Source organism: Mirounga leonina, unplaced genomic scaffold (genome assembly GCF_011800145.1).
Source record: "Mirounga leonina isolate KUSES-001 unplaced genomic scaffold, KU_Mleo_1.0 Mir_154, whole genome shotgun sequence".
Lineage (NCBI taxonomy): Eukaryota > Metazoa > Chordata > Mammalia > Carnivora > Phocidae > Mirounga > Mirounga leonina.
In genome coordinates this window covers 45,412,654-45,433,466 of record NW_023270389.1, presented here as the reverse complement: position 1 = coordinate 45,433,466, position 20,813 = coordinate 45,412,654, and the positions used below count along the sequence as shown (strand labels likewise).

At 40.5% G+C, this 20,813-nt stretch overlaps 1 long non-coding RNA gene across 1 annotated transcript in view; it reads right to left on the bottom strand.

Moving 5' to 3' along the window:
- The window catches only part of LOC118014400, a 78,138-nt gene that overhangs the window by 9,249 nt on the left and 48,076 nt on the right, over nt 1–20,813 (bottom strand). Inside the window, exons 2-4 of the long non-coding RNA XR_004680274.1 lie at nt 13,123–13,241; nt 9,241–9,415; nt 4,453–4,597 (exon numbers count right to left, since the gene is read on the bottom strand). This is a non-coding gene — a long non-coding RNA (uncharacterized LOC118014400). The remainder of the gene's footprint in view (nt 1–4,452; nt 4,598–9,240; nt 9,416–13,122; nt 13,242–20,813) is intronic.

The window sequence follows — 20,813 nt, the reverse complement described above, 5'->3', positions numbered from 1 at the left end:
CAACGTAAGATTCTTTGTCATTTAAAATGGGTGCTAGCCCTCTTCAATAAAAACTAAGCTGAAAATAAAAACAACTTCAGTTTTTCCTCTGAGACTTATTTTCTTTCTAAAAAATTAAAAGATAAAATATATATGTAAATTCTTTATTCTTTTTTTTTTTTTTTTTTTTTTTTTTGCAAGAGAGAGAATGAGAGACAGAGAGCATGAGAGGGAGGAGGGTCAGAGGGAGAAGCAGACTCCCTGCCGAGCAGGGAGCCCGATGCGGGACTTGATGCGGGACTTGATCCTGGGACTCCAGGATCATGACCTGAGCCGAAGGCAGTCGCTTAACCAACTGAGCCACCCAGGCACCCCTGTAAATTATTTATTCTACTAATAATATGAAACTTGCTAAGTCCTACAGATTTCAGTAAGTAGGGAAGGTTAAGAGTCACTGATCCCCAACCTCTCCCAATTCCAAATTAAGCACAAATAATAAAATCCGTGTTGTGATAAGGTGAGATGGATAATGCACTCTAGTTTTGAGATATTCCTCTCTTCTAGGGAGATTACTTGCCTCAAGTTGAGTAAAACTACATCATCTGCCAAGAAAAATTCACATCAAATAGAGTACTTTGAAAGAACATACATTTAACTAATCCACTTTACTCTTTTACCATATCTTTGTACTTAACTTTGTTAAGTGCTTGAGGTGTGTCAACACTTCAAAACCTGTGATCATCTTACTCAATGATGGCATAGTCTGACAGCTTTTTTTTAATTGTTTAAAAATTTAAAAAATTTTTTATTTTGTTTTATTTTTTTTAGAGAGAGAGTGTGAGGGGGAGGGGAGGGAGGAGCAGAGGGAGAGGAAGAGAGAGAATCTTAAGCAGGCTCCATGCTAAGCGTGGAGCCAGGGTGGGGGGCTCAGTTTCACAACCCTGAGATCATGACCTGAGCCCAAATCAAGAGTCAGTCGCTTAACCGACTGAGCCACTAGGCGCCCCCAGAGATTTTCTTAATACAATTAATTCCATCAATTCTGAGATAAAATATACTTTGCAAAAGCTACTAATAGTGCACAGAGTGTTACAAAACAGAAGCCAGGATCACTGTTGCAAATTCTCTAACACACCTGTACTAAGCCAACTTATCATGGTGTACACCATCATAGGATCCCACAGGGCATGCACCTCAAAGAAGCTGACCACATTTTAGCTGAATGAGCAAGTGAATGAATCTCATAAGTTTGGACTAAGGAAGCAGGGTCATATATTAAAAGTCCATGTTAGAGAAGAATACACATACATATAGTTACTATTCTAAGAACATACTAAAGTCAAATATTATATCTTGATAAAAGATTTTAGAGAAACTCCTTTAATAATAGCCAATTATCTGAATATATTTTGACCAATTATCTGAATATAATTTTTAAATAAATATTTTAAAATAAATAATATTTTTAAATATTCAAGTGTGTTTAAAATATTTATGTATATTAACTTATAGTAGTAAGTTTCACCTACAAAGAAATATTTTATTAAATCAAGAGGAGTGCCTACCTATTCCTGACTTTCAATGTTTTCTAGTATGAGGGACAGCACCCAGTTGCCGACACCAGAAACCTGCCTTGAACTCTATTTTGGATTCTCCCTTTCTCCTAGACTCATCTACCTGATTACCAAAGTGCATTTTGTCTATTATCTAAATTTTCTCTTGTCTGCCTGAGAAATTCCCACTTTCTCTCACACCTGAGCCACACCTGATTCTGCCAAGCTGACTTAGAACTTCCTAACAACTCATATATACTTCAATCAAATTTCTAGTATAGTATATTCTTATATTTTCATGATTTGAACCTATCCTCCCTTAAGAATGGGGTGGATTAGGTAGGGGCGCCTGGGTGGCTCAGTCAGTTAAGGGTTCTGGGATCAAGCCCTGAGTCAGGATCCCTGCTTCTCCCTCTCCCTCTGCCTCTCTCCCCAGCTTGTGCTCTCTCTCTCAAATAAAATCTGAAAGAAAGAAAGAAAGAAGAAAGAAGAAAGAAAGAAAGAAAGAAAGAAAGAAAGAAAGAAAGAAAGAAAGAAAGAAAGAAAGAAAGAAAGAAAGAGAGAAAGAAAGAAAGGTGGATCAGAGCCAGTTCAGGCTAGGTAAGACTGATGGGGCAAACCAATATCCACAAGAGGGAGCCATAAATCAGGAATCAGAGATCAGAAACCAGCCCTCCAATCAAGGGATCAGGTTAAAATGGTACCTAGAAGACAAAGCTAAGATGTAGGAAATGGAGGAGAGAATAGAAATGAGAGCAAGTTACGGGTGCCTGGGTGGCTCAGTTGGTTAAGCGACTGCCTTCAGCTCAGGTCATGATCCCAGGGTCCTGGGATCGAGTCCCGCATCGGGCTCTCTGCTCCTTGGGAGCCTGCTTCTCCCTCTGCCTCTCTCTCTCTGTCTCTCATGAATAAATAAATAAAATCTTAAAAAAAAAAAAAAAAGAAATGAGAGCAAGTTAGTAAAAGGAAGAGGGTCCAGAAAGATTGCCACAAACGTGGGTGGGTCATTTACCTGAGAGAGTTATGGTCCATGGGAATATTAAGCTGTTTAACAGAACCAAGTCAAGGCAATCTGGAATGTTCCATTTATGCACCAAATGAATGCTAAGCTATTGGGAGGGCAGTGGTCTGAGCTCCTCTCCCAGGTAAGTGGAAATGAGGGCTTTGGTTCAGCTGGGATTCCAAAGCTGAAGGATATGAAAGAGTCTGTAGGTGAGCTGGTTGCTGTGGGGTGAGAGTAGAGGGTAACTGAATCTATGGCTCAGGACCCAAAAAGAGGGTGGAAGGAGCCACAGAGACTCCCGAGTTCTTATTCGTTTATTCAATAAATATGTATTAAGGCCTAACATGGGCCAAGGGCTGTGCCCGTGTCTTAGTCAGCCCAAGCTGCCATAACAAAATCCCATAGACTGGGTGGCTTAAAGAGCAGGCATTTATTTCTTCCAGTCCTGGAGACCCGAAGTCCAAGATCAAAGTGCCAGCAGGGTGGTGTCTGGCCAGCGCTCCCTCCTTGGGTTGCAGATGTGCACCTTTTCACTGGACCTCCACAGGGCCTCTCTTCAGTGTGTGCAGGGGGAGAGAGCCAGAGCAAGTTCTCTGGTATCTCTTTCTATATGGGCACTAATTCCATCATGAGGGCCCCACCCTCATGATCTCATCTAAACCCATTTATCTCCAAAGCTCCCATCTCTAACTACCAACCCCTTGACAGTTAGGGCTTCAACATATGAATGGAGGGGAGACACAAGGTCCATAGTAACCAGAGTGCTTTCACATTGACGGTGGAGCAGATCCTTTACAAGTGAGAGAATGTGACAGAAGGGAGAAACAAGGTTTTAAGGAGAACGTATTTCAGGGGTTGCTAATCTAGTCATCAAGTTTAAGGAAATGGTAGAAGACAAGAATGGGACCCAAACCAGGGTCAGAAGCAAAGAACCTGTGCAGTAATAAGAAGAGCCAGGGAAGCTGAGGACAGCAGCCTGGGGAGACCAGCAGAGGTAGCAGCCTATGGGGTGCGGGTTCCTTGTGGTGGCTGAACCCAAGGGGAGGGCAGGTGAAGTGTTGAACCTGTTCAGAAATGAGGGAAGGGGTCTTAGATTCAAGTTCCCCTTCAGGCTGTATGTAGCAAGCATGCAGCCATCAATAAATATTTGGGGAGTAACTTAATAGAACTCTCCTGCTTTTAAAACTGATTTGATAGTCTGATCCATGAAGAGTACTTTCTTTAAAAAAAAAAAAAAAGATTTTATTTATTTATTTGACAGACAGAGGACAGTGAGAGAGGGAACACAAGCAGGGGGAGTGGGAGAGGGAGAAGCAGGCTTCCCGCCGAGCAGGGAGCCCGATGCGGGGCTCGATCCCAGGCCCCTGGGACCATGACCCCAGCGGAAGGCAGACGCTTAACGACTGAGCCACCCAGGTGCCCTGAAGAGTACTTTCTTAACCCATTCATTCTTGTCAACTTCCTCTCCGGTTGCCCAGTTTATAGATAATCTAGTTCCTTTTCTTCTTTCCACTACCTTATTTTTCCCTCCTGTTCCTCCTGACTCTCCCTGAACATAAAGAGCTTTTTGAATCTTAAGAAACCAAAGAACAGAAAGGGGATGAAGCTGAGCCATCGAGTCGGATACTTTTAAGGGGAAGTGATAGCAAAAGACTTGATGCACAAACAATCACTATTGGTGATTTTCCTTTGGCTATGTAATCCTTTGGTCTGGATGGGGCGGGGGTGGGGGGGCATGGCAAAAAAATTCACGAACCCCCATTTCGTTTTACCCCTAGAGAAAGCACCCAAGTGGCTTACAGTTCACAGCTAAAGAAATGCCATCTGGGTTCTTGGTGAAGCCGAGTTAGGACGTTATGTAATAGAGGAAGAAGCCTACAGGGAGAGCAAGGCCACTGGATGCTTTGCCGCACGTACTGTCTTCCCACCGGTGGCCTGCAAAGTGGGGGCGTGCGCACGCACGTGGACCTTCCCGCAGCTGCTGCCCCTGGGCCCCTGGAGCTGCCTTCTCCGCGTCCTTGGCTGTGTTGCTGGGAATCTGTCAGCTCGATTCTCCTCACCCCTGGGGGGGAATAGCAGGAGGAAGTTCAGTCAGGGTCAAGGAGGCTTGTTTTCGCTTCCTCATCAATGGATTTACTCTATAAACTGATTTGTCCTGCCAAATAAAAGGAAATCCTCATTGTCTTTCGCACTTGAGCTTCCCTAACGTAAGCACGATCTCAGGAGTCGTGGTGAAGTCACAAACTTATTTCAGACACGCACGTTTCGTTTGTTTTTTCCTGGAATGATGATGAGATCAAGGCCTGTATCTATGAAACAGTTCGTGAGGATTTCTGGGAAGTGTAAGGTGTTTCTCAGGGTTGATGGCCGGTGGTTTGAAGTTCTCTTACCCCTTTTCAGTTCTGTTAGGCTCCAGGGATTTTAATCCTGTTGCCTGAAACCCTTACAGAAAGGATTTCGTGATAAAATGGACATGTCCAAATGGCTAAATGTAGGAAAGCCCTACTTCGTGACCTAGACTGTGTCTAGTAATATTCAATTCCTCAAGTTTTGAGGATATTAAAAATGAGCCTTCCTAAAGTTGCTGGAAACCTTTATGTATTTCTTCAGACGACTGAAAGGATACCATAATTTAAGTACAAAAATATTATATCTCAAATGAGCTATAATCAGAAAAATAGTGTCTAAAACAAAACTGGCCATAAAAAATCATGAAGTTTTTAAATAATGGGGTGAAATGGCCTGAAAGATCAATGAAATAATCGCTATAGTCCTGTCACTTTGCAGATGAGGGACGCCAGGGCCACTCATGTGACGTGATTTGTACACAGTGGCAAAACTCATGGATGGAGAAACGGCACAATAGAGTTCTTCTATTCCTCAAAGTCCAAGGCTGTGCTACAGCAAATTCTAATCCACTGTACATTCTCCCTTCCCAAACTGCACATTTAGGAATACATGTTTCGTATTAACATTCCAAACTACTGTGAAGATTGAAGTCTATGTCTCCACGTATCTCCTTAAACATTTCCAAACGAGTTCCTTTTTTTCCAGTTTTTGCATTGCATTTGGACTTTATTCTTAACTCAAAAGCTTAGCATAAAAGCAAGTCTTTGGAATTTTTTTAAAAGATGGAGATTTCCTTTGTGTCTTAAACCTTAGAGCCTCCTCAGACCTTATTTCATCTTAGCTAGTTTGATTTTCCTTGGCCAGTGGTTTGAAGTTCTCTTACCCCTTTTCAGTTCTGTTAGGCTCCAAGGATTTTAATCCTGTTGCCTGAAACCCTTACAGAAAGGATTTCGTGATAAAACGGATATGTCCAAATGGCTAAATGTAGGAAAGCCCTACTTCGTGACCTAGACTGTGTCTAGTAATATTCAATTCCTCAAGTTTTGAGGATATTAAAAATGAGCTTTCCTAAAGTTGCTGGAAACCTTTATGTATTTCTTCAAACTCCTTTATTTTCATTTAACTAAAAAAGTATGTTCATCACTTACCTCCTTGCCACTTGAAATCCTTGTCTTATTTAGCCATAAAAGTCTAAATACAATTTAACACCTAACAAGAAAAGAGGTATAATTGGGAAAATGACAATTTTACTAAAATGAGCAGTATTTCTTAGAAAATCATAGGGAAGGGCGCCTGGGTGGCTCAGTTGGTTAAGCGACTGCCTTCAGCTCAGGTCATGATCCTGGAGTCCCGGGATCAAGTCCCGCATTGGGCTCCCTGCTCAGCAGGGAGTCTGCTTCTCCCTCTGACCCTCCCCCTCTCATGCTCTCTCTCTCTCATTCTCTCCCTCAAATAAATAAATAAAATCTTTTAAAAAAAGAAAGAAAGAAAGAAAATCATAGGGAAATGAATTCTCTGTGAGCTCTACAGCTGTTAGCCCTGAATAATAACCACCACCTTCTCTAAACTCCACCATCAAGGTATTGAATCCCAATATCCTTTGTCCAAGGTCAGGTATGGTCATCCCCTTAGAGATCTGAAGATAACAGATATACATCAATTAAATTACAAAGATGAAAGATAAATATTTGAGTGAAGACTTTATTTCTCCAGGCTGACTGCAGTTCTAAAGAATGAATATTAAATGAAAATTAGTAAAGAATTTTAATTCTATTTAGTATTCTTGAGACGTTCATCAGAAATAACCACTGACATGTCATTATCCAACAAGTTCAAAGTATTTCCTACTCGTGTTCTATATAATCACGCTGTCATAAGAATAATAATAATAAAAAAAAACCACTTTGATTTGACAGGAAGTGTTTTTCTCCCCCAGGAATTAAAAGGAGGGAAAAACCCAAGTTGTTGAGGGCAAAGATAATTGTTGTAGTATCAGTATTAAATTTAGCTACAGGCAATATTGATATATACTTTATGTCCAAACAAAGCAATATCATTGGAATTGCTATAATGGACGAATAATTATTTTGCAATATAAACATGTATTTTGCCAAAATACCTCCCTTATGTAACAAAAAAGTGAGCAAGTTTAAAAACAGTGACTCATGACCACCTGCTACTTCTAAAAATCCAGGGATACGCATACCTATTATTCAGAGGCTAGTAATGCCCTCTAAATCTCTCTTTTTATTGTCTTCCTTTGTCAGCCAACTCACTTTATGGCTATTAAGTCCATAAAGCTTCTGAATCCTCTCCAGCTCATCTCATAACAAAAGTTGACCACCTGACATGCAGGCCTTGTTTTGTAAAAATATATTAATCCCACCTAAGACCATGATAACCTGAGTCAACAGTGAACACATTAGTGAAATACAATTGCTGGTTTATGGAGTTATTCCAGTTAGCCACTGAGCATGAGGCATCTTCTAGTTCTCCCATTGTTTAAAGATTCATTCAATTTGTCAGTAAGCTGAGTAGACATAAAAGATGAGGCAATGAAATCATGAGTTGATCTAGCCACTAAAATAACTCCCATTATTAAAAAAAAAAAACCTTAATATTAATTCAATGTTTATTTAATAAGTCACATCTAGGTAGAGACTTTGAGCTATGACAAGTAACAATCTTCAAACTACAAAAAATTACTAAAATGCTTTATATCAAACATTTTTATTGACCTTTGGGACAGCCTAGAATCCTTGAAAGAAAATTAAAACCTCTAAACAGGTAAAACAAATTTATACCACCACTACTTCTACCAATGTAAAAAATATCTTGCATGCATTCTTTTCCAAAACAAAATTAAACTGAAGACCAGGATAGCTGATCTAGATGAGACCCTAAAAAGTACCTTGCATTAGCCCCCCATTTGATAGAGGGAAAAACTGAGGTCTAGCCAGGTTAAGTGATGTAGCGGCAAACACAGGTCAGTGGCTAGTATGTGAATAAATTGGAAAAGGGCAGAAGGTCACGAGTCTCTCTTCTCTGTTCTTTCCATGCAGGACAGAGTTCACTATCATCTCCGTGCCTCCCCTTTTAAGAACCTCTCTTCATATCCCCTTGTTCCAAGTGCCTAATCTAGGTACCGTCCCAACAGAATTAACTATTAAGTTTTTAAAATAATCTCTTATGGCAGCGGGTGGTCTTAAATCACGCTGTGAATAGGTGCTGCCTACCAAAAGTGTTCTCTGATCAAATTGGTTTGGGAAATTCAAGGGTAAACAAAGGTTTCTTTTCTGTAAGATTGTTTCAGGTCTTTAATATGTTGATGTGCTTCATGAATCTTGGGATGTGTATATCCCAACTTTATTTGATATGATTTCTTTTCTTTTTTTAAACAGAGCATATGTCAGACACTGTGATAAAGTAAAACATAATTTGGGAAACACTGTGACATAAGCTAATTCTTAATGAGCTGAGCTCAGATGCTCAGATGTGTCTTTTTCAGAAATGTAGATACTTCTTTTATAATTAGGAATGAAGTAGTTACTTTGAAAACTTGCAAATGACACAGTAGGAAATGAAACTGACCTCTATTTATACTAACCGAAGATAAGATATCCGGAGTATTTGCATTTTAAAATTGGCTTCAGGAAGATTGTAAAGGCTATAAGATGTGAAGAAATTGTAATTTAAGATGGCATTTCATGTACTGTGAATAGATGCTCTACCAGTTAACATCCAACGCCTTCACATATGGATCCGCTTCCTTGTAAAGCTGATCCTAATAATAGAGGTGCCGTCTACTGAGTGCCTCTGCCAGGCCGTGCTAAGCTCTTCACATTATTCACACAGCCCTTAAGGTAGAGCCTTTCAACATTCAAACCAACATGGTCTAGGTTTCAGGACTATGCTATTAACCTCATTATGGCACTCCTTCCGCAGCCCATCCTAATTACCAAAGCTCTCACGACTCTAACATAAACCCTGCTTTTTCTTTCATACCAGAGCTCCAGAAAGTGCCAGGATTTAAGCCAGGATTCTGTCTATATTTCAGAACCATTCCTCTCGCCTTATGTGGGAAATACTGAGCTTCCTTAGAGTAGGCACTTTGATTTCTGCAATGGATAACGATGCTACAAATTAGGCAGGGGCAGGGGATACAATCGAACTGATTCTAGTTCCAAAGAGGCTCAGAACCGTTCGTTGGATGGTGACCCCACTAGTTCACTGCAGTTACTGTCTTTTCTTTAAGTCCAGTGTTACTCAAAGTGTGGTCCGAGGACCCCTGCCGTTCCTCAAACTATTTGTAATGAGCTGTGATAAAGGGCTTGTTCCAGAAAAGAAATCAATTACCTGCACGCTATTTTGAGTGCAGTTGACAGTTGTTTTCAAGGCAAGAGCTTCACAATAAAGAAAGTCGTGTGCAGAAGTATGCTCTGGTGCAAACTCTCTGTCACCGCAGATGGTCAGGAACAGTTCCTTGCACCGCACTGCTCCCATCCACCAGGTTTCCTCACGATCCCGAGGTCTGGGTGATAAAATAGAAAGAACATGGACTTTGGAATCATGCAGTCTGGGTTCCCCGTGACAATTCTGCTGCTCACTTGCTATGTATCTTGGGGAAATTTATGTAAACTCTTCAAGTCTCAGTTTTCTCATTTGTAAAATGGAGGAATCAATTGTTACTTTACAGGTTGGTTTTGAAGATTAAATCAGACAATGTTTTTTAAGTGCCTAACTATATAGTGACGGAATATTTGTTAATATGTTAATAAACCCCAGTCCCTCTTTGCTGTTGCCACGTGGCCTCCAATACATGAGATGGTATTTTTCATTGAGATGGGTTTTTTTTTTCATTGCAATTTTGGCCAATAGCAAAGGAGGAGGAAAAGGCAAGGAAGTACAGCAATGGTAGGAAGAACACAGACCCTTTTAAAAAAGCACAATTCTTAAAATTTACACAGAATAAAAAATCGTTTATTTTACTTTTTATCTTACTTTTTGTGCCAGATATCCTAGAGAAAGAAAGTAAGGTTTAGGGAGAAAGGTTATCCTATCTTTGATGATTTCCAAAAAGATCCAGTAAATACACACACACACACACACACACACGTCTCTGGTTATCCAAAAGAATTATTCCTTTTTGCTTTGCTCCAGTTTATTGCCTAAGAGTATCATATTAAATATAGTTAGAAAGGGATGGCAGCTTATGATTTGCCAAAGTTAATCAGTATTCACCACACATTTTTAAAAATTTTAAATAGGTTCTAAAAAAATAAAATAAGCATTAAAGTACACTGGTCTCCTTCTGTAATTGGCATATTATTAGTCCAGGCTTGACTCACACATCTGTCATTGTTAATAAACACGAGGAGAATCTTTGGAAAAGCATAGCAAATTCTTTCACATTTGAATAGCTATGGTAAGATGTGGCTGAATAAACCTACGGGAAGTTTCCAGATGACCCAGAGTTGGACTTTATGACATGGGTAATTATAGTTAACCCTGAACAGCACCTGTTTGAACTGCGCAGGTCCATTTACATGCGGATTTATTTTGAGAAATACAGTACAATACTTTAAATGTATTTTCTCTTCCTTAAGATTTTAATAACATTTTCTATCCTCTAGCTTACTTTATTTTAAGAATGTAGTATATAACACATACAACATACAAAATATGTGTTGACCAACTGCTTCTGTAATGGGTAAGGCTTCTGGTCAACAATAGGCTATTAGTAGTTAAGTTTTGGGGATTTATAGGCAAGATATACATGGATTTTTGACTGCATGGAGTCGACTGTGCACCCTTAACCCCCCTGTTCAAGGGTCGACTGTAATATTTTGTTTTATTTGCAGCTCTTGCTGGCTTGAAAGTTTGCTTAAGTTTCATGATTTCATATTAGGACAGTACTTCCAATATATTCTCAGAATTTATTACTGAATGTATTTGTTACAGAATATTTCTGCTTACCACTGTGTGCTCTGATAGAAATATTAACAACAGAATCAATACATTGTTCATTTTAAGTACATAATCCTAAAGGAAAGTGTAGTCTAAATAAAAATGAAATAGAAAGTCAAATAAAGAATATGAATTTTTATCGTTTCACTCAGTGAATGCCTATAATTTTGATTTTTAAGAAAAACCCAATCTAATTCTAAATACATCTATTCAGCACAGTGACAAATAGACAAATACAATAAGAGTAGACCTTTCTCAATGTGCTTGCAACAATTCTACCTAACGTGTCTCTACAAATAGTTTCTCAGTCAGTAGAGATGGGATATCATGAATTATGTTACTTGACAAAGAAAAATCTTTTACCTAACATTCCATGTAGCTTGAGTGAATTCGTTGTTACGGCACATTTTCCTCACTTGTTAAAAGGGAGACAAAAGAAACTTCTTTCATGTGCTCTCCGTTCCTGCTTTGAGATTTCTCCACGGAGATTTTAAACTCCCCAGCTGCCCACATTACACATAAAAGGCACAGTAGAGAAGTAAGCAGCCATCCAACTACCTCAGACTTAGGGCTGACTTTTGACTCAATTATCTAAAACTTCAGGAAAATGACATCTTTTTAAATTACTTAAATGGCTGCCTCAATTTCTCCCACGAACTTTGTGGTAACCTCTATAGAGTTCCATAACCTTTAGAATGGAACCCCTCGCTTGCGACTGCGTTTTGAAAATAATCTTAATGAGACTCTACAGCTGAATACTGCTTTCCAGTCTCCGATGAAGGAGACCACTAACCTTCATCCCTGAAGAGCTGTGACAATGTAAGCATAAAATATTTTTCTAGCATTTAGTCAGACAGATAAGCACAAATAAAACTCGTTAGAATGTGCTAAGTCACAACCGCGGCCATCACAATGGAAACGTGAGGCAAAAAACTTGTCAGGAGCTTATGGCCATGTTTTCATAGGGGAGGAGGAGCACGGAGAGGATGTATTCCTCTTCATTTATCTTGAGCAAATGTTTGCTTTGGTCTATTTTTGCTTTCTCTCCCACTTCCTACTAAACAAGCCACACTAGAATCAGTCATGTCAATATTTAAGGGACTCATTTAGCAGCTGCATTGTCTCCACTTCCTGTAATCACTGAACACTGATGTGTAGCTGTTTTCCACTTCCAAAATAAGTTTAAAACATAGCTATCCCCATCCTTACACCCTCTTCCCACAACCAATCTCTACATTTCAAATCAAATATCGGTTCATCGGTTCTGGAATCCTGCTTCGTCTGTGTTTCATACTGTGTGCTTTAAAGATGCTGCAGTGAAGATATAAAGTTAATCCATTAATTCAACCTACTGACCTTGTGAATCAGAACTCTCCAGTGATAAACCCTGGGCATCTACATTTTCTTATACTTTTGATCATTTCCTTTCCTTATTTGGAATCCTTATTAATCAGATATCAAATATGCTGGGTTGACTCTGATTTTCTTATCATTTCTTCCCTATGTTCCTTTTTTTTCTTTCTGTCTTTTTGTTCTCCTTTTCAGGATAGGCTTCAATTTTATCTTCCAGCTTTTCCAGCAATTTTTATTTTGCTTTCCAAGATCATGTTTATATTCTCTTCATTGTTCTTTTTTCATTGTGCCACTCTCTTTTTCTTTTAAAGAGATGCAACATTTCTTCTCTCTCCAAGGATGTTAAAATTATAGTTCCTGTGAAGCTTTTTCATTCTCCTTGCATTAGCTCCATTTCCTGAGGGTTTTTTTCCCTTTGTTTGTCGTGGGGTCTCTCTTGGATATTAAAAGCTTCCTTTAAATATCTGGCAATCCTTGGTTGTCCCTGCATATATAATATTGGGGCATTATAAAGCGACTGGAAGCCAGAGCCAGGAGTTAGTAAGGCAAGCAAAATGCCTGGGACACAAAATGTAAGGGGGCGCACATGTACTCAGAACTGCACACATGCAATGTCAGGACTGTGCTCATTATGATTAGAGGAAGTGCTTCCTCAGGTTTTCCACTCGGGGCTTTCCCTAGCTTCACCTTGCTGGAAGCTCTGTGGGCATGAGTGGGGCTTAGAGAGGTGCAGAGTGTGGGAGAATCATAGGGGACTCAATCAATTGTGTATCAAAGGCCCCAAATATCTGTATCTGAAGATGTTTTCTCTGGGGAAGTCTAGGTTCTTCAGTGAAGGATCCTCAGCCTTTCTAAGGAAAAATGAGCCTGACTGGCATTCTGGAGCTTTACCCTGGGGGCAAAGGGGTTGAAGCTCACCATTCCACGTGCAGATGTTCAACACTCCCCTGTTTTCAGGTTGGCATTCCACTCTTCTTCTTCCGGGGCCCCAAGTCTTAAACCTCTCTGGCTCAGTTTCTCCAGACAACAAACTTCTCCTGAGGGAATGGGAGATATGTAGTCATCTGACTGTGACAGGTGAGCACAGGAAGCTGGAAGTCCTTTCTATTCCTTGTCCAGACTTTCCAACAATCTCGTTTTCATCTTCCAGACTTTTCCTTCCATGCTATCTTAGACCTGTAATTCCTGTAAATGTATGCTTTTCTTTCTTATTTTCCTTATTTGGGGTGAACTTTTAGAGAAGAGGGGCTGGAAATGTCTTGGCCCTCTCATTTTCACCTCTCTACTTAAAAAATATACTATTTTCCAAAAAAGTTTTCTCTTAAATGTTACCCAAAAGCTGTTTCCCAAACCAATCATCTTCATGAGCTACTTCTTTTTAGCAATTCAGTGGATCCAAACACAAGTGAATAGATTCTGTAACTCATATTTTTTTTTTTTTTTGAGAGAGAGAGAGTGCACACACACAGGAGGAAGGGGCAGAGGGACAAAGAGAGAGAGGGAATCTTAAGCAGGCTCCATGCCCAGTGTGGAGCCTGACTCGGCTCTATCTCACAACCCTGATATCATGACCTGAGCTGAAATCAAGAGTTGGACGCTTAACCAACTGAACCACCCAGGCACCCTGTAACTCACATACTTGCTACACTTCCAAACTTCTAATCAACCAAGAGTTATAAAGTGTTTAATATTTGACAAGGACTATCCTAGTCTGTAAGGGTAAAAAAGTAATTAAGAACGGTCTCTGCTTTGAATAGATTTGTAGTCTCTAGGGGGAAACAAGCATATAAAAAATTAAGGACAAAAGAACAGTTAAGGTCTTATGTAGACCTTAGTAAGGGCTAGACAGAGCTCACAAAGGAGGCAGAGTGAGGTCAGGAAAGAGCCAGATCATGAGGGATAAGCTAGTGTGTACCGGGGCCAGTCCTGGGGGCTGGGGTAGGGGGATCTTGGGCAGATGGTATAGCAGGAGCTAAATGAAACAGAAGTACAAAGAGCTGGACATTTTCAGGAGACTCCTATCCATTCTGTACAGCCAGTGAAGACAAAGATGAAGAGTACAATGAAGGCATCAGCTCCCCATCCCCACTCTCAGTTCCTCCCATTAAATATGCAGAATCTGTTTTCTGAACTCGGAATCTGGGCCAGTCCTGTGACATTCATTGCCAAATAAAATTCAGCAGATGTGATAGTGTGCCAAATCTTAGGCCTCAAGAAACCTTGCATGTTTCTGCTTGTGCTCTCTCTTGCACCTCTGTCATCTCCATAAATCATGCCCAGGCTGGCCCTCTGGAGGACAAGGGACACAGGCAGCATGGCCAAGTTGCCCCAATCATTCCAGCGAAGTACGCCCTAGACCAGCCAAGGCCAGCCAAGATAAAAAGACTGACTGAGCAGACCACTCCAGACAAGAGAGCAATAAATGTTTCCTAAATATGTCGCTGAGATTTTGTGGTTGTTTGGTACACAGTGTTATTGTGGCAATAATCCAGAGAGGTGGTCATTAGCCAGATGGAAAGGGTCTTGTATAATGCACCAAGGTATTTAAATGTATGTGTATGAAACGGAACAACCCCTTGTGTTAAGAGGAGAAGAACATGATTTGATTTGCATTTTGGAAAAGTCACAACACGTAGGTTGACTTCAAAGCAGAATTTCTTGCAGTAGTTCAAGTAAGAGATGATAAATGCCTGAATGAGGGCAACGTCAGTGAGGATGGTAAGAAGACAAAGACCAGACACATGGGAGGAGCGGATAACATAGCATACAGTGACCGGTTGGTTGAGGAAGGAGTGGGAAAGGAAAGATTCTGGTCTGTTTCCCAGGTTTTGATAATAAGAAATGACTGGAACTAGGTTGTAGGAGGAAATACACTAATTTCAGTTTTACTATATTAGAGTGTCCATGGGATATTCGGGTAGATGTTTGGAAATCAGTTTTATGGATGGGTCTGGAAGTCAGGACTCAGTATGAATGGTTAAGTAGAGCTGTGAGGTTGAATGGAATCACCAGGGGGAGGGTGTAGTGATGTTTAAGCTGCTTGCTGAAGATGAAGGACCAGCAGGGGGCAGACAAAAATATCAGGAAAATCAGATAACTCAAAGCCAGGGGACCATTTCCAAAAGAGAAGGATGAATGGTACCTATTTGGTGTGAGTTGTATCTCTCCCATTAGCAATACATGTCCATCAAAATTTTAGAACAAGAAGGAGATTAAAAGATCAAGAACTCACACTGCAGTGACATCTACAAAGTCACTTTTTCAAACTAAATAAATAATTTTATTTATTTATTTAGGAGTTGGGCCCTGCCAATCTGACAACAAAACGACAAGTTAATATTATTTCTGAAAACATTTTAAAAAATTTGTCTCAAGAACTATAGTATCACTAAGTGCCATTACATTTAAGAGGGAAAAGAAGGAGAGTTATTTTTAACACCCATGGTAAACTCTCTTCTAATTCCAGGTAGCTTCCCTAGAGACCACTAGAATAGATGTTCGGGAAACATAAAGGTCATCTCTTCTAGTGCAAGGCACACTGGTCGCCTGATTATTTATAACTTGTCATTCACATCAGCTGATTGAAAAACAAGCCAGGAAGCATTTAGGCCAAATGTGTAGGGACTTCAAAGAGCCTGCACTTTTTTGCTCTTCTGATATAGTACGTCCATTTTAATCTTGCCCTTCTGCAGGACAGAGACTGACCAGAGGTTAGTCTACTGTGTTAGGGTTGTTTGGTTTCGTGCATACTCCTGAAAACCTTACTTGGTGAGCTTCCCCTTGTGACGGAGGATGAAATTAACTCTCCCAAGATATAAGGAAATCCGTCCTCATACTTAGAAGTCAGTCAAACTGGGGTGCCACCTTGAACGGTGCCACCTGAGTCCCACCATTGTCACTGCCTTCCAGCTGTACAGTTTTTATCAACACAGTAAGTATTAGGAGACCGTGGAGTCCAGTAGGTTCATCTCAGGTCCCCCACCTGAGGAAGCTTCTTCAAGGAGAACATAGCAGCTGCTCTCACCACCGGAGGGGGCCATTTCATCAATTTCAGCCCTGAATAGAATTGAGCAAAACTGTTTTTGGTACCAGCAGGCTTCCCACCTGGTGGTGGAAAGGGTTTGCTCACGAGTTCCAAATGAAAAGAGCCAGGACGCTGTGCTGGTTGGGGTTTGGACTGAGCGAGTGCCTCAAACCCCTAATCACCCCTGTGAGTCCTGGAAGAATTCTGGCAGAAGCAGGGGGCAGGTGGAGAGTGATTCTATTTTAAATTGACATTTCACCAGGACACATCCTTGGAAATATTGGTGGTTAAACACAGGAGCTTTTTACTTAAAAAAAAAGTCTGTGACTATTTCTGTGACCAGGAACAAAAGTCTAACTCAATAGGAATTTCTTGAGCCACGTAACTAAAAGCCCAGCAGAATGCTCCCTTCAGAAATGGCTGACTTCAGAATTTAATGTCTTGAGGATAGTGTTGCTCTGTCTCCTTCTCTTGGTTCTGCTTTCCTATGTGTTGACTTCACTGTTGAGTAGATCTTCTTCCCATGGGAGCCAGTTGGTCTGGTCAGCTTCAGATTTCAGTGGCTTTCCCACCCAAGGAGTCCACCAAAAGGAGAGTATGTCTTTTCCAAACACTGCAGCAAGAGTCTAGGCCCTGGCATGGCTCAGTCCATTTTGGGATATGTGCCCACCTGTGGATTCATCCAGGCTATGGCTACCACAACCGCAAATCCTACGGGAAAAGAAGGGCAGTGGTGTGGATGCATAGAATGGACTGCATGGAGTTAAAATGAAGAAGGGCTGGTCCCTCAAACACACACACACACACACACACACACACACAAGAAGAGGGACAGATTATTTCTGAAGAAGGGATGCTAGACATATAGAAATGCTTTGTGTCTCTTACAACTTATAAAGCACTTATCACAGGGCTTTGAACATAAAAAGATCTTTAAAAATGATATCTAAAAGAAAGCATAAGAGTAAGAATAATGATCATGATGATAATACTTTGAGACCCAAATAGATGATGACATAGATGAAGAAGGATCATTGTTATTTCAGTAGATAACTCACTGGTCTCGGTAAAATGTATTTGGTCTATGCAGCTGCAAACTTGGATATAAATGATGCCAGCACTATCTGATTATTAATGAAAAATAATGAAAGGGCGAAGAAAAGGTATTCAGTAACTCAAGAAAATGGACATCCAGGCATAATAAATAATTGTGTTTTCTAGGAAATGGGTAGTTGAATGGGCAGTCACTGGTTTAGTGTTCCTGCTTCAGCCTTGACAATGTATCATTAGGCAAATTTGCATGTCATTTACCTTTGAGCAGAAATCCCTGTACCAGGCAGGCCCATGTGACTACAAACCCCTGGCCTTTGTTCAGGCTGTTTTCCTGGCCAGAAGTCCTGTCGCTCTCCTCTCCGGCTATCTAAATCAGCCCACAATTCAATCTCTGCTATGAACACCACCCAACTCTCCCTGGTCTCTGGTCTATCTCGTGTCATTTTGTTAGTTGTGTAAGTTGCTGGAAAAACAAGCAAACTCTTACTTTTACTTTACAGAATTTTGTGTCTGTAGCACAATTTGACATTCAAGCTCTGCTCGTATTGTCCCCTGTATGTTCCTTATGGCATACCTCCTTTTTCAAGTCTACCCTCTTGCAGTTAATTTTTGGTGATTCTGAACTATTTGTGCAACTTTGGGGGCATGCCGTGATTTCTCTTCTCTTTGCAGATACCTCTTCTTGAACATGAAATAGGACTTGACACTCTGCCACGCTTTCCCTATTCCATTCTTCCCCTGACTATACCTCCCACTCATCCTACTGCCTTAGATGTCGTCTTCTCCAATAAGCCTTCCATGACCCTAAAAGTTAGGACAGTACCCCCTGTCATTTTACAGAGCCTCTTCAGCGGTCCAGGGATGCACTTTCTGTGTGAATATCATCAATGCAAAAATCTTCAACAAGGCTTTGATCTACTTAGCATTTCAAAAATAACTCACAGGAAAAAATTAAAGAGCAATTTAATCCTAGATGACATTGTACTCACTAAAAGTACATGTGGAGTTCAGTAAAAAGGAAAACTCAGAAAGGTGTCAGGGAATGTGTGTTTTATTAATCACAGTGTACTTAAGCTCTGTGCTCAGTACTTAGAACAGATAGAATACTAGATGTCAGTACCTAGACAAACAGAATAACTTGGAGGAATGCCTTGAGGGATGGAGGGAGAAATAGAGGAGGGGGAAAACCAACAGAGTACAAGGCATGGGCTGTATTTGAACACACAGGGCTGAGTAGATTATTAATAGATCAAGTTTGGATTCTTTATAAACCTGTATGAATCACACAATCCTTGATTTAAGGCAGATTTAAAGCAGAAGTACCTTTAAAACGGGGGGGGAAAGGGACACCTGGATGGCTCAGTCGGTTAAGTGTCTGCCTTCAGTTCAAGTCACTATCCCAGGGTCCTGAGATTGAGTCCCTCATCAGGCTCCTTGCTCAGCAGGGAGCCTGCTTCTCCCTCTACCTGCCGCTCCCCCGGCTTGTGCGCTCACATGTGCTCACTCTCTCTGACAAATAAATAAATAAAATTTTAAAAATTAAAATTAAAAAAGAATAAAACGAGGGGGGGAAAGGAACAGGAAGAGACATGACGGTTCGGAGCAGTGAGAGTGAGGGAAGCAAGAATGAATCACAGCCTCAGAGGGTTTTATAGTTTTAGGCTCTCGCTTCTAGAATGTCTAAAAACAAACATACCCCACCAAGGTCTGTGATTGTCTGCAGTGGATTTTATTTAAAGAAATATTGTTTTTAATCAACTCAAATGCTTTAAACTTTGATCAGGGACTGAGAAATCATATAGCTCTTATCCCAAACAGCATTTCTCACACCAATCTGCGATGTATTTCCAATGAAACAGAAAAGAGTGCATTAGTGCCATGAACCTTAATAAAGAGTTTGAGGCGATCTGTTGTTTATCAAACCATTGGTCTGCGTACGTGGGTCGTAATGAAATAATCACTCCACAGGAACTTAATACAGTCTGGGAACGATCCCCGAGTGCTGTACCCAGGGAACCTAAGAAAGAAACTTAAAGCCACTGTGTAAGAGGCACAGGAAAACAACCCAGGCTGTTATCTTTTATTGAGTCTATTTTCTCATAGAGAATCCTGAGAAAACAAAAGACATCTTGTCTGAAGTGTTTTTGCCTTCTTCAAGTTTGAAGGGGGGAAGAAAAATCTCTTTGAAGTACTTACAAATTAAACATTGCTAGAGACTATTTCTTCCTTCATATCTGAAATATTTACTAATTCTGTAATTCGACAATTTTGCCTTTAAAAAATATTTAATTTCTTTAATTAGCATACACTTGTACCTGGAGCTAAGCACCGCTCAGGAAACGAGAGACATGAAATTGCACCAGCATTATCTGGGAACTGGTTGGAAATGCAGATTCTCAGGCTCTACCCCAGACCTTGAATCAGAATCTGCATTTTAGCAAGAGCCCCAGGTGATCTATATGTGCCTGAAAGTTTGAGAAGCAATGCGATAGCTGTACATTGGCATCACAATGGCTTGTTTGGGTTTTTAATGCTGTTGTCTAGATCCCAGTCCCAGAAATTTCTATTTAATTTCCATGGGGTGCATCCTGAGGATTGGGATTTTCTCAAAGATCCCCAGGTGATTCTAATATGCAACAGAGTTTAAGAATCACTGCCCTGGTGGGGGTGGGGGGGGAGGGGGGTTGGGGTTGCTCTTTGTTGCAGACTGGGGTGCCTGCTAAAATGCAGAGTCTGATTCTTCAGGTGAATCCTGAGAATCTGCATTTTAACCAGTTGCCAGGTGATGTTGATGCAGTTTTCTTTCTTTTGTATCTTCCCCCACAATACCCAGCTCCAGGCATAAGTAGATACTAATTTTTTAAGAACGCACTTTTTTTTTTCCAATATAGAGATCATTGTATTTTATGGCTATTTTTCATATGTGTGTTTTTTAAAAAGTAATGGCAGCACCAACTGAAATCTCTAAGGAATAAGAAGGAAAATTAATGTTAACTAAGTTGTTAGCAGCTTATTATGGGTTAAATTGTGTCCCCCCCCAAAAGACATGGTAAAGTCCTAACCTCCAGAACTTATTTGAAAAGAGATGTAATTGCAGATATAATTAGTTATGTTAAAATGAGGTCTTCCTGGAGTAGGGTGGGCCCTTAATGCAGAATGACTGGTGTCCTTACAAGAAGAGAAGAGATACAGAACAGACACGCACAGGGCCACGTGACAGTGGAGGCAAAGATTGCAGTGATGCATCTACAAGCCAAGGACTGCCAAGGACTGCCAGCAACCACCAGCTGCTAGGAAGAGGCAAGCAAAGACTCTTCTCTAGAGCCTTCAGAGAGCATGGCCCTGCTGACACCTTGATTTCAAACCTCTGGCCTCCAAAACTGTGAGAATTTCTGTTGTTTTTAAGCCTCCAGTTTGTTGTAATTTGTTAAAGCAGCCCCAGGAAGCTGATAGACATCCTCTTCCTTAGTACTTATTGCATATGTTAGGATTTTTTGTTGTGTGTTGTTTTTGTTTTGTTTTGAGTTTTTGT